The sequence below is a fragment of the Wyeomyia smithii genome, chromosome 3 (genome assembly GCF_029784165.1).
Source record: "Wyeomyia smithii strain HCP4-BCI-WySm-NY-G18 chromosome 3, ASM2978416v1, whole genome shotgun sequence".
NCBI lineage: Eukaryota > Metazoa > Arthropoda > Insecta > Diptera > Culicidae > Wyeomyia > Wyeomyia smithii.
Window position 1 is genome coordinate 119,569,640 of NC_073696.1, and position 18,649 is coordinate 119,588,288.

The 18,649-nt window shown below is 38.3% G+C and overlaps 1 protein-coding gene across 2 annotated transcripts in view; it reads right to left on the reverse strand.

Moving 5' to 3' along the window:
* LOC129727243 (uncharacterized) overlaps window positions 1-18,649 on the reverse strand; it is a 243,221-nt gene that overhangs the window by 156,475 nt on the left and 68,097 nt on the right. The gene's annotated exons all lie outside the window — the stretch shown is intronic.

Below are 18,649 nucleotides of genomic sequence, written 5' to 3' on the forward strand. Positions count from 1 at the left end.
TCATACCTAGCATGAGACTTTTTTTTGTAGGAGGTAAAGAAGGATGGGTAAGTGAAATAACACATGACTGGTTGGTATGGTGGCTTGTCACGTATGGAAAACTGTAACCCGTGGCTCGGGGTTGGAAAAAGGTAGATTGCTATGCTTAACTAATGTCACCGCTAACAGGTTTCCCACGGGGCTGCCAGCGAGCAAAAATGTGTCACAAATGAACGAAGAAACATGTGGGACATTTTGGCTTAATCAGCATAAAAAGCTATCCTAGGCCTGCCGGCTGATAGCACTAGAAATAACAGTCCAGTACAGCACAGCTTTTGTTTTATTATTATATTCGAAAAGACTTCTTCATCTATTTACATTCTAGCGTTACTATTTTTTGTGTCCACATGTAAGACTGCGCAGCTCAGTCACGTGTACAAATTGGAATAAAGTGCACTAGAGGGCTCCAAGATGATGAATGTCATTGAAGCCCTTGGTTACAGAAATACTAGTTCTCGAATACCTTGTCAGCTAACTAAAGGTCAACCTAGATTTGGATAATACCCCAAAGTATGATTCTGGTGGAGCAGAGTATCGCTTACTCTGATATTACGTTAAACAAATTTCAAAAATGGTGATTTAACGTCGAGATAAACCTATTTGAGTATTGTAGAGGAATTGGGGCAAAATCGACATTTTGCTGACATTTTACGTAGACCATTTCGATACCATTCGATTTCTGAGACTTTTTTACTCAAAGTAAGATATAATTTGACTACCACTTTAAGATATTAGCGAATTACCATTTATGCTCAGAAATAATCGATACTATTTTGCTTTGTGAAATATACTAAAACCATGCCAACATCGGTTTCGTAAAATCATCGTTTTGAGCTCAGTTTTTGTCCGATTGAAGATCTTTTTTTCGTAAAGATGGGTAAAAAGACGCTAATATGTAGACAAACTCTTAGAATTTTGGTATTTGCTCTAAAAACAAAATGGCGACGAAAAAACATAGAAAATTTCCGATTTCTCAAAAATTCAAAATGGCGCCATTGTTGCCCCTTAAGTTGGAATATGTTCAAACTCGGGGGAATTTATTTTCGCATCAAACCTCATGGAAAAATCATACATAGAAGCCAAGGCAAAAAAAAAATGTTGCGTTGTGTACTTAATTGAAATATTGAATGGTGTTTTCTTGCTAAACGCAAATCGCAAAACGTTTTCGTTAACGTTGTAAAAACCCAGCTCGGTTTTGCGGAACTAAACAGTCGAGTGTATTTTCACTATCCTGGCGGCCGTAAAACCACTTTCAAAAAGGTCTTGTGCGCACAACAAAAGGGTCAAAATTAAGTTAATTCACTAACTGGCTCAACTCCACATTGAACCACTGCTACCCAGTGGTAGTAGCAATAGTAGTAAAGCCCGTAGACAGTACCTTTAATGTTTGAACATCAGCAGAGATCTTTTCACGGACGGTTTTCCAATTAACTAAGTTGAATGTCAGACATTGTTCCTGGTGGAGCGCGCAACTGCTGGCGCTGAAGTGCAGAAAGGGAATCTTAACAAGTGCGTACACAGGCAGCGATGCACAAAAGGCATCTATCTTGTGGAAGGGCATGCTCATAATAAATGTGTAATGACGATCGGTTTACACAGTATTGAAACGGCCAGTGATCAGCAAATTTTCTAGAGCGTAACGTCTGGAGAAGTTTTTCTACGTCGCTACGTTTCGTTTACAATCTGGTTCTTGTCGGGTGATTTGTGTGGTAGCATAAAAAAGCCGAGGGACCTCGCGCCCCGGCTCGTACTTATTTTGTGTTACATGATGAGTATGCCCTGAAGGCCCCCATGCAGTATGCCTTAATTATGCACTTCTTTTTTTTTGTACGAAGGGGTATCTCGAGTCTATCGTGGATGCTCATTAGGCGAGGAAGGATAATTACTTCCTGCCAACAAGTGAAAGTATTACTGTGTTCTACGTGCGTGAAGTAATATGTGGTGCAGTTTACTTACTGAAGGAAGAACGAAAGACCTAATCTATTTTACTACAGGTAATGAGACTGCACTTGGTGATGCGGTAGTAAAATCGACGTAATATTCTACGCAGTATTTTAATCACACTGCGAACATTAAAAAGATTTTAAAGGGTTTGCTAGGAGAAGTGCCACATTAAAATAGTTCCCATGTTTATAATAAATCTCAAACGTCCAAGAAACAAGATAATTTGGCTGAAACCCGAGCAACGGTCAACGAACCCTCCATCAGCTGTTCCGTCGATTTCAAAATAGTGATACATTGCCTAATTATGAATATGTGAGGGTGTGCCGCAAAATCTTTAAAAAAAGCAACGGAGCTAATACTAATTCCAAATCACCAACGGAGTAAACAGTTTTCGGTAGAGTGTCGACCCAAACACGAACGCGAACTGTCACAAAAGGTTACTGCACTAATTTTTCGAAATCTTGAATTGGAGTCTACGTGCGTGTTTGGTGGCACGTCGTCGTTGATATCTATGCTTTGCGACATCGAGCACACACAAGCTGCTCAACATTAGACGCACACTATAAATACCGCAGTTAAGTCAACTCCTCTCCCTTCGTGGGAGCATCGAACACAATAACTATGTAGTGTAAATGAGCGTGTTTCGCCCCGGCCAAAAAATAAGTTCGAGTGGAAAAATCCAAACCAGCTGATGTTAAAGCATAGGCCTATAACTCGACGTTGGTGTGCGTGTGATTTCCACTAACTGAATTGAACAGTTAATCGTGCCCTTCGATCAGCTGTTGTTTGTTTTTCTAAGTTGATCACGTTTTTAGTTGCGCTCATCCGCCGGATGATGGTCAGTGGTGCAAGGGCGAAGGCGAGATTTGAATATAGATTGGGAATTGGGATATAGATTATTTTAAGATTCAATTTGAAACTGGAGTAATTTGTGTTATGAGTTAACTAAACACGTGCCAACAGTCGTGGCTGTGGAAGCTCCTCTTTCGGTTCGCTTCGAGCCTCATGGATCGGTTCGTGGCCAGCCCGTAAACCTATCATTCGATGGAGCAGCATGATGATTTATGGAACAACGCTGAAACCGGAAGACCATCACCGCCGGGGCGAACTATTTGCGGACTTATAATGGGTGCCGCGAGCAGGGTTACTCTATTCCGGTTTTATTGCCCACAAACAATAAAAACTTATTGTATCCGAGGTCATAACAACACGGTGCAACTTTTGTCGTAGTATAGCAAACGGATTGTAAACAAGTTTGGAGGCACAAGGGATAGTGAAGGCACTTTAAGGGTCGTTTTTTTTTCTACGTCTCCAACCTCGCAGAGTAGCACATTGTAGAAAAATTGATATTTTTTACGGGCCATTCGGGAACGCTTAGTCGTAATGGCATCCAGATGATTATCATACTCGGATCGGTCATGAATAAGCCGAAACCTCATGAAGGTTGGAAACGGGTAAAATTGCAATTAAGAAACTCGTATTATCGATTTTATGTGTTTGGTATTTGCTTTGTGTATTTCATTATGTGTAGTTTTGCAACTACGTAAAAACCGTGCTTTGCAGCTACATAGATAAATATGCTGTTCTGAGTCATTCAAAAGACTCGGAATGCCGCCAGACATCAATAATCGAATTTACGGAAAAATTTCAAAAACAAACAATATTTGGGGATAATGGAAGTAGAGGTGAAGAAGAAGATTTTGGTTGCGTCAGGACTAATCAAAAGCGTATTGAGATTTGGCAATAACGACTACTGATGACAATACTACACAAACAGGCTAACGAAACGATAGAAAAATGTCATTCTATTCTTATTATTGGCCCAAAAATGAATTATTGTACATGGAAAACTAATAGCACGAAGCGGTGAAGCATAACGAAACACGTTTCAATGGTCTGTAAGACCGAAGCTCTCTTAGCTTAGCATAGAGGGCCGCGGAGCCCGAAAGGTTGGGAACCACTGGTTTAGGGAATTCACTCGATTGCTATGATGGTCTGATGGTCTGAAACAAGAAATTTCAGTTTTTTTTCTCGTCGTTTTCCAGAAAAAAAGCACATGAAGTTCATATTTGGCTTCTGTTCATCATTTCGGTTACTAAAATACCCATAGTAGGGCTATTTGATCATTTTAGGCTGTTTTTTAAGGAACCGGGAGTCACCATATTGAGTTTTAAATAAGTGTCTTGAGTCGATTTCCGCCTCTTCATATCATCCCGGTTTTAAAAACACGCATACCCTGCTTTGTTTTCAGCTCTGATTGGTCGAGATTTGCGTTCAAAACTAATCTTTATATTTTTCAATAGTTCCATGTTCAGCATCATCAAAGCACAAATTGCTGTATTTTGATGGACGCTCCACTAATTTTCCAAGCAATTGTTTCAAAAATGAAGGAAATCCGTTGAAAACTGACCGAGTTATAAGCATTTGATATTGGGTAAGTTTCGTGAGGCTCTCGATGTTTCCAGTAAATCAATTTGATCCTTTATTCCACATTCTTGCCGTAAGCAGCGTTGCAAACTTCTTCCTGCTTGAGAATGAGATGTGTGTTTCGCTCATCCAATCGTTTACATACCCCCTTCGGGAAACTGTTTTTTACATATTCACGCACTTGCTAGAGCAGCAGCCAACATGTAATCGCTCGCAATTTTTTTTTTGTCTTTCTACTCACGATGAGTACGCGAGCAAGCACTCGCGAGTAGGAGTACACGATTAGGAGTGCTTAAAAAATGCGCCAGAAAAGCGAACATGCTTCCTTCGTTGACTCGCACATGCGATTTGTCATGTGCTGAATTGTAGCCAAGCAAGTTTGCTTCGTGCACCGACAGCCGAGAGTATAATTGAGAATCTGTATAGTGTCGCATGCTGAAATGTGCAGGGTGTCGGACTACCTATTCGTCGAAATACTTTTTGTTACTCCGCTTCATCGCGCCGCAATAATCTTCGTGCTCGCGAGTAGGAGAGTATACGGGAATGTGTGCACATGATTTCGGGAGCGAATGTCAGCTTACGTTGGTTCGAGAAGGCTCGCAAGCATCAACATTCGGTGGTGTGTAATGAAAGAAGTGGAAAAGGATGAGAAACAGTTCGAATGGAGTATACTCCAGTGTGTGATTTCGGTAGCAGTGAGAATACCACTTGGAATATCGCATGCTTTTTTATAAGCGAGATTAACAACACTGGCCGTAAGACGTAATTCTACGCAAGGTTGCATATTCAATTATGGGGTGTTTTATCGCCGCGTGCCGATAGCTCGTTCCAAAAATGCAATTTTGTGAAACGCTCTAACTTTTATACCTGAAGTGTGAGAGCCTATATTCAGCCAATATTCACGGTGATATTCACCGCAAATATTGGCTGAATACCCCACTGAATATGGGCTTTCACACTTTAGGCATAAGAGTTAAAGCATTGCTTTCTTTGACAAACTTGTAGCATTACTTAAGGACTGCAACTTTGTCGTACATCATGTTTCACAATTGTACTTGTGGAGCGAATTATCGGCACGCGACCAATTGAATGGAGTTGACAGCTGAAAATTGAATATGCAACCTTGATTTTACGTCAAGAAATAGTAACCCGTAAAAAAGAAGGGGATCTCAATTGACAAGAAAGTCTTGATTTTTTAAGCATTGGAACTTCATGAATGAATACGACGATTTTCAGGCTCGTGGTCAGATTTGGAGGCCGGAACAGTTCAAGGGGGAACAGGAGGGAACAGTTCAAAAACCTAAATATTGGAACGTATTCACGAAACTAAAATGGTCGAAAATCGATGTGCGATGACATTTGAAATTAGATGTGGTTACTTTTGGTTACAGGAAATCCGTAAAAATTCATCATGAATTCCCCAGTATGATTTTATGATCGATGTGTGATATCATTTTTGAACCAAAGATGGGGTATTCCGTATTTTGGAAAGCTTGGTAAAATCGAAGAAAATGCTGAAATAATTTCCAATATTGGTGTTTCCGGAACTGAAATGCCGCCAACGAGCAATTGATGGTTGAAGATTTCAAATTCAATTCGAGACTTACGATTACTGCGAACCTGTGTAAAGCTAAAAAATGTTTGTACTAATAATTAAAGAATCGAAACTGAAAATCGGTTTCCAATGTTATTTTATTCCTAAGCAGGGTGGCACATACAAGCTGGAAAATGTTGCTTCAGATTAGGGACATCGTTTAAACAAGACTTCTGAAATCTATCTATATAAAAGTGGAAGTGTATTTGAATGTATGTTCCATTAACACTGTATGTACCAAATTTGGCACAGGTGTATTTGACATTAAAGGTTTTAAGAGGGTAAACCAAAGATTGGTTCCTGATTGGCAAAATGATCTCCTTGCAATCCGATTGAAAACTAAACAAGCAATGGTAACATAGAATATTCATTTCCGAGCTCAACCAATAAGATCTCAGTAATTTCTAAGCCATAACAACAAGAACTAATATTGAATCCCGAGCAAGATCGGGTACCCATGAAAGTGTGAAAAGTCTGTCTGTTTATCAATGCGTAAATTGACCATAGAAGAAAAATCTATGAAAAAAAAATGTTTGCATTCAAATGCATTAAACTGTTAAAATTTAATTACATCATAAATTCACAGTTAGCATTTGTTATCAACTCCATTTATTTCGTTTCTTTGTTTTTATTTTCCAAGTTATTTTGTTTTATTAAATAGTATTACATTACTTAACATATGTTTTTCCCCTATGTGGACTCATCACTGCGACCAACGACATTTGATCTATATTTTCTATATTTTCTGTACTCCGCACTTAATATAATTGTCAGTATCACTATTGAAATAAAAGATACGCTTTTTATTTATATCCGTGCTTGTGTGAGATTTCACCCTACCGTTTCAAGCTTACTGCTCTAATATATCGAGCCTCTTTCTTTCCTACCAATATCACCAAATTACAATTTCCTGGAATGAGACTTCACCTAACGTCCCTGTCCGCCATTCTAAGAGGAACTTATTATGTCAAGAGGAAGGAGTCTTATCGAAACCTCGTTCTTATTACCAACACCGCGCCACAATCACACACAATTAATTGAAGAGGCACCTAATGCTTCAACTACCTCTGGTTAGGGTTATTATAAGTAGGACTTATATTTTGTCAAGAGGAAGAAGTCTTATCGAAACTTCGTTCCTCCAGCCAAGATCGCGTCATAATTACAATTCCCTGAAGAAAACTATTATACGTTACTCAGACCAGTTTTATTATGAGAGGGACTTATTTTTGTTAGGACGAAAGTCAGCAGGGGTACTATAGAATTCAGCTTGAAGGAATGGTATATAGTGGAGAGCCTGAGAATGAACCCATGTTAAAGTCCTTTGACAGCCAAATGGCCTGATTCTACTCAGATTCGAAGTCACAACCACTTGCTTATCAAAGCGGACGACTCTGTAACCTTGCGGCTGCGAAGCTTCCATATGTTACTTTATTTTATATTTCAACGATGATGCTATCTGTACCAGCATACGAAATGAATCGAAAGTTTGAGAGTAAGAACAAAATTCAAATGATAATGAAAATCATAATTAAATGATGTCTGATCCTTCTCAAAATGTTCAAGGTTTCTTTAAGCTACAGTTTTCCATATGCCATTTTTAAACTACAACGTCATTCCAAATAAGAACCAGACAGTCTAAAATGACAAAGTCAGGAAAAAACTAATTGTATAGAAGTAGGTTGTTTGACCGTTTTGAGAATTTTGTTAGCGGCGTAAACGCTTTAGGTGATTATGACTAATCAAATGCAGTACAATAAACGAAACAACATCTAACTTCTACAAATTTCTTTCGTAGTTCCCATAGCATATGAGCCACAGGGAAGACTCTGAATTCAATGCTGGTAAGCTACTACTGCCTATACCGAGCAAATAAACATATTCATATTCTTTCCGTTTGCGGGTAATTAAACTCTTTCAAAAACGAAAGAAATACGAGTCGCAGCGAGCGAGTGAAATGAATTCACACACTGCACCGACACAGTACGTGACAGTTTCCAGAAACAACAGGCTGCGGCAACGGTGCAATGTGTGAGAAACCGGCGAACATACAATGTATAGTTGACGGTCATCAATAATCAAACGACTCCCGTCCGACCACGTGCAGTTCCCCTAAAAGGGCATCAGACCCATTTCGAAAGTTGCAAATGTCTGGTGCTGCACTCCTGGACGTGCAGTGCGATGCGGGCAGTGCATTCATACATGTGTAGAGTAACAGTAGTAACGTCGCGCCGGAATACCGCAGCGTAAGGTAGCACGAGGTCATCCGGACCGGTGATCGCTGGGGCCTCAATTGAAATCGATCCACTATGTCATCGTCACCGTCGTCGCTGAAAAGGCGGTGGCCACAGTCGCGTCTCGACAGACTACACAGCCGCGCACGCTACCGAAAACCAGGCAAATAATAAGAAAGCAGTACCAGTAAAAGTATCTGTGTATATATGCACCAATTCGATGCGCGGTTAGCCGCCGTTGTGGCAGCAAGTGCCCTCGGTTCGGTTTACGATGCACCGCACCAGTGCCGGCGAAAATAAACCCGAACCTCGAACAATGCTTTATACTTCGCAGGGGACTTCTCTCGACTCGAGACCCTGGCCATAGTGGACGCGAACAGCGGCGCGAACCGATTCGCCCTGCCGTGCTTCAATGTACAGAGCAAATTGGCTCGCGCCGCCGCTCGCATCCGCCATGGCCAGGACCTAAACCACCGCAGCCAGACGAAAATGATTTTTGCAGCATTGAAACTAGGTCACATCGTACACGACGGCGGCGGTCGATTCGAACATATACGTCGACGGAATCCGAAACAGCAGTCAGGGCAGGGCCCACAAATCGCATATCTGTCGTTTCGTTTGGGTTCCCGGCCGAGTTCACCATATGCATTACACGTTGGCCATGCGATCCGGCTGCGGACAATGAACGATAAGTTTAAGCACAGGCGTAACTCGATCCACAAGACTACAGCATCTTTTCAAGCCATAATTCGACATTGTTTTACCCACTGTGAGCGTCGCGTAATTTCGTAACAGCTTGTGCCCAGCCGAGGACGACGTCTTGCTCGGCAAACCTGCACCCGACCGCGTCGAGCCGTAGAAGCATAAAATTAAAGGACTAGGAATGAATGATAATTGTATCGCGTACAAGTCGCGAGCGTAACTCTCACGGGCTTCTTTGCGCCGGGGATAAAAATATGCACATGCACATGAGCTGCGCCAGATATGCTGCGGCTGTATCCACTTATCGCAAACTGGCTCTGGTGTGAGAAAGAGACAGGCACCGGGCGAACGTCGGACGAGGAGCTTTGGGTGATTTTTCTGTAATCTTTCTGGAGTAGGCATGATTTGTCAGTGACGGCGTATATTCATTTGCGATAATCGCCCGAAGAAAAATGGAATACAAAAAAAAAGAAACTATGAAGTGAAAGGCAACATGATTTCGGGTATGTTTTAATAGATATGTTAGCAAATGTAATCAATATACCTAGTATAGCGAATTGTACCATATGGATTCAGTTTACATTACCTTTGTACAATTCAGTAATTTTTAGGTACATTTAAACAAAAATGAACATTTCCAATTTCAAAAAAAATAATTTCGGTCTGAAAAGATAAAAACTAGATGGGCATGCAAATCTGACGAAAATTCAGAGCAGAATTTAAATACAGTAGTATTTTACACAGATATGATCTATTTATTAACTAGTAGAAAACTAGTAACATATAATTAAAAAAAAATCGGTTGATCCGAAGTGAGACTTTTCAATGTCCCTTAAGCTGGAAGTACAAAGTCAGCAGAACAAAGAGTTAATAGCATGAAAATTTAGTTCTCATTCGATGCTCATTTAATGCCATATCGCCGAATTCAATGCTCCATCTTTTTTTTGAAAAATGCATTTGTTTGCTAGCTTAAGCAAAAAGTTAGCAGAACATTGGCCAGAAACAGCATTTTTAAGCAATAAACTGTTGTAGAATGGTCAAAATAATTTTATGCTCATTAAATGCTCTTGAAAAAATCTGATTTTCATGATAATTTCATTGATGTTGCATAAATTTTTCAATAATATTATAATAATATGATAATACATGAATAGCTTCATTTTTTTTCAAACATTTTTCTCTGAAAAAATCAGAATCCTTTTGATACGATTAGATACCAATTAAATGCTCCCATATGCGAGCAGTTTCAATAACTTAGGTGCATTTTTCATTAAATATATTTTTTTCAAAAATATTGTTCTGCTAGCTTAAGAAAAAAGTTAGCAGAACATTGGCCAGAAACAGCATTTTTAAGCAATAAACTGTTGTAGAATGGTCATAATAATTTAATGCTCATTAAATGCTCTTGAAAAAACATGATTTTCATGATAATTTTATTGATTTTGTATAAATTTTTCAAAAATATGATAATATATGAATAGCTTTAATTTTTTCAAACATTTCCCTCTGAAAACAATCAGAATCCTTTTAATACGATTAGATACCAATTGAATACTTTCTTCTGTTCTTCATGAATGATAGATTATTCATTCTCACGTACACTGGTGTTAATACTTAACTCAATTAAAAAAATGGCGCTTGGTTCAGTGAATTTCACAGCGCTCAAAAAAAATGCTTCGAAAGATCGATTCAACAGAGATAGATCCTGCAGCTCCGATTTTTTAGATGGATCGATCTGGGACCGCTCAGCTGAATCGATCCTGAAGATTGATCTTTCCCTGTAGATCGCCCAATCCCTTATTCCGTATCCTTTTCAATAACAATAACTTCTCTGGCTATTTTCTAACAACTGTTGGTCCCTTTTTTCGATTTGTTGGGTACTATTTGGTCACTTGTTTCATCAACTGTTTATGCTTATTAGCGGCGATTGCTTATTAGCTGAGTCAATTAAAGGCTATAATCGTCTTGTCGGTATTAAACTGATAAGATATACAAATTTTTAACCTATGACATCAAGAACGCCAAGCCGGTTGAGGTTGCCTTGAAAGGTCTCACCAACGATCAAACCGTTGATGAGATCATCATCACCGCTCAACCACCGATCATCAAACTTACCCCAACAGAATTAATTGGCATATCTAATGAAACGAAAATCATGAGGCGAGAAAATCAGAGAGCTGGAATTTCCCTTGTTAATTATTTGATTCATTTTAACCGGACTTATCTCCCAGATGGTCTCGTCGTACGATGCTGGCCTAACAAGCAAGTCGTCGTAAGTTTGAGTCTCGGTTTGGGAGAGACTGTTAGTGTCTGTAGGATCGTAGCGCTAGCCCCGCAACACTAAAACAGTCGGCTGCGAAGTCTTTGTATAGCAAACAAAATGTCAATTTCCGAATCGGAATGTAGCACCCAGGCTTTGTTTTGCTAACCGCACTGAGGTTGACAATTTGAAATTTTTTGACAAACCACATGCCATCCATAATGTTCAGGTGAAGTGGGAGTTATATAGAAAGTTTAGGGGAGGAGAAAAGCCCAATTGCGAATTTGCCAACGTTATGGCCATGGTTCAAAAATCTGTAACTTGGACCAAAAATGCCTCATTTGTGGAGACTCTTCTCACAGAAAGGCTATATGTCCTGTGAAAGAGAGTAAAAATTTTCGCTGTGCGAATTGTAACAGCAACCATATGTCAAATTTTTATTAATGCCCTGTCCGTCTAGCAATTGTTAAGGCACGGCAAGGTAAACAAAGTTCAATTTCCCAATCAAAACGAAATTCTCCAAGCTGTACCGCTGTACCGCCCATTTTTTTTTTCTCTTTTGCACAGATAACAGGTTCGGAATAAAATTCTGAAAATGATTTTGAAGCGTCATGGTTTGGTACACTCGAATAACATAGACTTACTGGTGTAGAAACATGAAGCTATGTCAAATAAAATTATTAACAATTTTCGACAATCCACAATTGCTACGATGAGCTCTCTTTTTAGTCAATAAGTTTTGAATTGAGTTAGTTGTCAGTTTATATTCTTTTTTTTTTTTGATAAGTAGGTTTAACTCCCTACGAATGATAAGTCCTAATTGAGACAGCAAACAAATCTCAATAAATTAAATTACATTTTTTAAATTTAATTTTAATTTTAATTTGAATATTTAAGTTATTGAAACTGCTCGTAAATGGGAGCATTTATTTGGTATCTAATCGTATCAAAAGGATTCTAATTGTTTTCAGAGGAAAATGTTTGAAAAAATTGAAGCTATTCATGTATTATCATATTATTATAATATTATTAAAAAATTAATGCAACATCAATAAAATTATCATGAAAATCAGGTTTTTTCAAGAGTATTTAATGAGCATTAAATTATTATGACCATTCTACAACAGTTTATTGCTTAAAAATGCTGTTTCTGGCCAATGTTCTGCTAACTTTTTTCTTAAGCTTGCAGAACGATATTTTTGAAAAAAATATATTTAATGAAAAATGGACCTAAGTTATTGAAACTGCTCGCATATGGGAGCATTTAATTGGTATCTAATCGTATCAAAAGGATTCTGATTGTTTTCAGAGGAGAATGTTTGAAAAAATTGAAGCTATTTATGTATTATCATATTATTATAATATTATTGAGAAATTTATACAAAATCAATACTATTATCATGAAAATCAAGTTTTTTCAAGAGCATTAAATGAGCATTAAGTTATTTTGACCGTTATAGAACCGTTTTGTGACTGAAAATGCTATTTTCGTATATTGTCTGCTAGCTATTTTCTTAAGCTAGCAAACAAATGCATTTTTCAAAGAAATGATGGAGCATTAAATTCGGCGATATGGCATTAAATGAGCATCGAATGAGCACTAAATTTTCATGCTATTAACTCTTTGTTCTGCTGACTTTGTACTTCCAGCTTAAGGGACATGATTTTTCACTTTTTAGGTATTTTTACTTAAAAAATAACACCACATCATATCAAGCGAAAAAAATGCTGCCCTAAAAATAAGTATAGTTACTCTAGGAAAATTATAGCCCTTTAACCATTCCTGTGGAATTTGGTGCCTCTAGGCAGTGTAAAAATGCATTAACTTACGCCAAAGTGTCGCATAGTAATTGCTCGCCGGGTTCGTCGCTTCAACGTTATGTTTACAAGAAAACTCATTTAAGTCTCTGAAAAAATGTTGGTGGCTAGGAGCACCAAAATTCATAGGATTGTTTGAAAAGCTATAATCTTTCATTTTGTAAGCTTTAGGACCACACCCGTGTTAACCAGTGTAATCTACCCTGAACGTGGTACAGAACAGATAAAAGGCAATTTTGCAATTGGAATCAAAATCCATAACATGGTAAAACATGGTACACTACACGCGAAAAATTAAGTGCGAAACATTGGAGTACAGATCAGAAGAACCGAAACCCGACCAACAGAACTTTTTTTGTATATTACACATTTGCGGCCCATTCCCGAATTTGTCTCCGGCAGGTTGACAGCTTCCAAAATCTACCGTCCACGCATATATGTCAGGCCATTAAATTATCCGAAAACGGTAAAATCGCTGCGAGGTAACCTGCGACCAGGTATTGGCGACAGGCAAGCTTGAAATGGACTTTTCATTTCGATTCAATCTGCCGTGGGCCGTTAAGGGGAATTTCGCAGACAAAGCTTGGCGCAAACAAGGGTTTGAGATAGTTTCGGAACGCAGCAGTAAGCGGGCGTTAGGCGTTGGTGTCTTTTGAAAGCTGCAGCCGCATGTGAACGTGAAACAATCGATGTTTTAACTATCGTACAAATTAAAATAGTTTAATGATATAGCCCTCCTGAACTCACTTTTTACGTTCGAAGGTTTAATCCTCACGATGCATCTTAATATGTTTCGTTTAAATGATTGACAGTAAATATTAACAGCTAAATAAGAAACCATAAAGTGTGTACTACTATTCACAGCTAAATTCGTTGACAGGTGCAATGAGTCATCATAGTATGAACGCAGGGCAGTTAATTTTGAATCATTTTCGACAGGCGGTATTGAAAAAAAAACAACGGTGAGGCCTTTAAGCTAAATTCCAATGCGGGCGGATAAAGTTGAATTCGAGCCAGGTGGTGACTGAATGATCTTAATTAAGTCAAATCACTCGTCATTTAGAGTTTCGCAAAATGAGTAATATTTGATGATGGAAAAAAGTCTAACACGAGAACTACACTAAATGTCTAAGGGCATCTATGATTGTTGACCTAGATATTGATGTTGATATATTAATATCCGACTATACTCAAATTAATGTTTGTTGTTTCAGATACAGGTTGATGGTTGTCCTATAGGGACCTCACTTGATAGCAGAACTCGTCTTTGACATATGACATTGTTATACAAATCACATCAACCAGAGAAAGAATTCAATCCTAATCGAAAACGGTACAGGAAAAATTTGCTGTTCGTTGAACGATGTATTTGACAAACATAAAAAATTGGTATGTCCAATCTACTTGTACTCTATTAATCTCGATTAAGCTCACGGATCTTTTTTCCCCCAAAGCATCTGGTTTCCTAATTACTGTTCCGTCGAATCATATGATCAAATTCATGCGAAGCGCAAATACACATCGCAAGCCAAGCCTGTCGGCTGATTTTTGCAAATTACGCGCCGCGCGCGTTGGCGCAGCGGGTAACACCCCTCCCCGAGAGTGCGGAGCTCCACTACCAACAAGTAATTTCCTATAAACAAACTCCTCACATGTTGCGATAGATTTAAACCCAACCACATGGCGGCGGCCATAGTCGTAAACCACATCACTGTCCGCACCGCGAAGCAATACGCATATTTCCGTCAATTTAGGGCGGACTCTCCCGCTCTGACTCGCACTGTCCCCATTCTGTGTGTGACTACGTATGTGTGGTAGTGGTATTTGTTTACAAAAAAAACACCGAATTGCGACAGAACGCACACCACAGACCTCCAAAAATTTCCCGCAAACAACCGCCAGACGGAGTATTCAGAAGCATACGCATTCGCTTCTAACCGCTAGGTGGTGTGCAAAAAATCTTCCTAATGTTGTTTTCTTCCTCGTGTTCGCGGGTGTGCAGATTCGCGCAAAATAAAATTTCGGCGAGAAACCTTGAAAAACATTCGGTCTATTGCGTTTCATTCTACATGCGCACTGTTCGGGGCTCGGTTCTGCTTGGTAGCACACGTTTCGTTGATGCTCGCTGCAGAACGAACGGCGACGCACAGCACAGCGCGGTCTTATTTTCGATCCGTCATACGTCGGTCAGCCAGCAATAAACACATGCTTCCACCGATGATGGTAAATGATGATCATATTGGCCCGATGATGCTCTCTGACGATGAACCTACAAACAACAAAGGAAGATTGACAGGCTGTTTGTTCCTCGTGAGAATCAGAACGAGGTTAGGTTTGCAATGGCGGTCGCGCGTACTGCGAAACGTGCCAGGCGGCGTGGTTTTTTTTTTCTCTGCGAAGTCCCACATGCTAATTGATTGTTTTCTGAACCGAGTTTCAAAATTAGGATTAATACCTTCCGTCAGTTGGAGGTGAACTATTGCACTTTGTGTTAACCTGCTAATTCGGGCTATCCTGACATGACTCTGTTCGACAACACTACAAAAGTTACTACTGTTGATATTTTTTTTGTTGTTATCTTTTGAATGTTGTGCATTAATTCGAAGCTTATGTGTGTTACATAAAGTTTGAGGTGATGAAGTATGAAAACAACAGCTGGAGGAGTTGTATGGATCGCGTAATATTTGTGTTATCAGCTCAAGGCGAAATTTATTTTTAGAAGCCTGATTGTAGATAAAAAGCAAGACGGAAAAATAACGTACACGATTCCAATTTGCTTGGGACCAATAATTTAAAAATAATTTTATCACCAGCTTCGGTATCAAACTTAAAACGTGTACACTGCCTGATATTTGCAGTTTCTTGTCACGTACCGGGATTAATTCCATTTTTTTTTTTTCAAAAAGGAATAAAAAACAACACTCTACAACTAAATTCAACTAAAAAATAATCCTTAAAATCCATTTGTTCATTCTTTTGACGTTGGACTGCGACTTCGTTTCTCTAACTGGGGTACAATCTGTGAGAAAGAAAATAGAACCGACTTAATGTAGGTTAGATTTCAAACAGAAATTGAAACTGTATAACTACGTGATGGATTACAATAATCAATATGTCGTTAGATAGTTAAAGTGACGGGCTATTTTGAAGTTCGATAGTTATCATTATTACTTCATTGCTCTGCGTTGAAAATTGATAACATGTTTAAGTCATAGTTACAAAGTTACTGATGAATGATAAAAATGTTTTTTTTTTATTTTGTTCATTTTAATGAATGTAGTTGTAGGAAAAAGAAAAAAAATGACAAGCTGAATACAAAAAAAAAATTTTAAAACTTTGTGATTGTCGTCAAATTTGTTATTCTCCTCAATATGTGAAAAGAGCAGCGTAAATATTCGCCGCTCGTTTTTGCCCAGCATGAGCGCTGCGTGTAGCAATTTTTTTGCACCGCATTTCTTCCTTCTGGTTTGCGATGTGTTTCTGACGTTTGCAGAAAAAAAAGCAAAGCCTTGGTGCTACATTCCGTATCGGAATTCGACCTTCTGTTTTACTATACACAGACTTCGCAGCCGACTGTTAAGTGTACAGGACAATTGCGGGGCTAGCGCTACGATCCTGCTAACACTAACAGTCTCTCCCGAGCCAGGACTCGAACATACGACGACTGGCTTGTTAGGCCAGCATCGTACCTCGATACCAGCTGGGAGATCTTTGCAGAAAAAAGAGTGGTGAATCACTACTCTAGTAAGAATACACAGAAGTACACCGCGGTGCGGACTGCTGAGATAACTTCTATATCATTCAAAGAGCAAACATGAATGACGAGCAATTGTTTTTTTTTTCAGTTTCGGTATGCGAAGCAAACGACGCAATCTACTTTCCTATCTAAACACTACCCTCTTTTTATATTTGCTTAAGAGACAAACAGTAAAAGCATTGCAGAGCATTTCCACAAAAAATGTCCCAGTTTTATATTTTTTTAATGTCATTTTTGATTTGGCTGAAGCTTTGCATAGACGTTGCTATAGGTAAAAGATGCCATTTTGTGCTATTGGTTTAATTCTTTGGAACACGACTCATTTTTGAGAAACTATTAAAAAATACTATTTTGGGATTTGATGATTACTTATATTTTCAGGGCCAAAACGGTTTGTTTGATGATATGACGTCTTCGACAAAGCTGAAGATAATAATTTTGTTTTTTCGAAAAAATACACACTCTAGAAATTTTTTTTTTCTAAGTTAAAAGAAATATTTAAAAAATATCTAAGAAAGCTCATTTTTCAAATCTGGTTATTTTTATAAAAAACTACAAAAGATTACCTAAACAATAAAACAGGTCCGATCATGGATAAATAAGAAAAAAGTTACAATTTTTCGAAAGTTTTCACAGGGTACTTTTTTATAGAAGGACAAAATTTTTATCTACAACTTTGCCGAAGACACTATGCCAATCAAACAAACCGTTTTGACTGTAAAAAAATTTTTAATTCTTCATAAAGTGCTCTATTGGAAGTTAAAAAAATTTCTACAGTCAAAACGGTTTGTCTGATTCGCATTGTGTATTCGGCAAAATTTTAGATAGCAATTTTGTCCTTACAAAATAAATATGCCCCTCAAAAAAAATTGATTGTTTTTTTTTTAAATCATATATTTTTCTTGATTTCTCCGTGATCGGACGGGTTTCTTTGTTTAGGTAATCTTTTGCAGTTTTTATGAAAAAAATAGATTTTGGGAAAAAAGATTTTAAAAAATAAGCTTTTTAGATAATTATTTTTTAATTTTGGCTCGTACCCGAAAATGTTATCTTTCCAACAAGGCGACATCCATAAATCATGTAACGCAAAAAACCCCGATGTCGAGACCCCGACCGCCCCTATTTAACGAAACGTATCGCCACGCCTCATAAAAATTACGTAACGCTGTAGAAGAATTTGCTAGTTAACATGCTCGTCTTTGGAGAGTGAAATAAGGCAGAGCTTTTCTTTGGAAACGGTGCTACCGAACCCAGGCAGCTTTTTTACTAGAGATAGGAGTAGTTCCGCTGAACTTACCACTGAAGCTACTGCCACCACCGCTGCTGGTACTCACTGCGGCTGCCGCTAAGGCTGGTACTTAGTTAGGACCGTCCTAGTGGCCATCCACTAGTAAGTTGATTGGTTTGAGCAGAAGCAATTTTTTCTTCAAAAGGACAATTTGTTGTTTAAATTAATATCCACCATACTTTTTATCGACTGTTAGTTTACTCAGGGTAGTTTCTTTCGGCTTCGCAGTCTTTAAAATGTGAAAAGAAAACGATATTTTTCTCTTACACCGACGTTTCGAATAATATATATTCTTTATCAAGGCTCTACAAGTAAATTAAGATCAAAACGATTTTTAGAAACAAATACATAAATTATGCACATAACATCATTACCGAGAGGACCATTTTCCTGTGAAGTGGTTCTTCGGCTAGAGCATTAATTGTCAAAACAGAAAGTAATCATCCTAACAGAACATCCAAAAATACATTAAATTAGCTAAACATGATATCAAATACAATTCATGCTTCTTACATTATGGAAATTAAAAAACAAATTAAAAACTGTACACTTTAACGAAGCGGAACTCGTAGCACTCTCAATTATACTA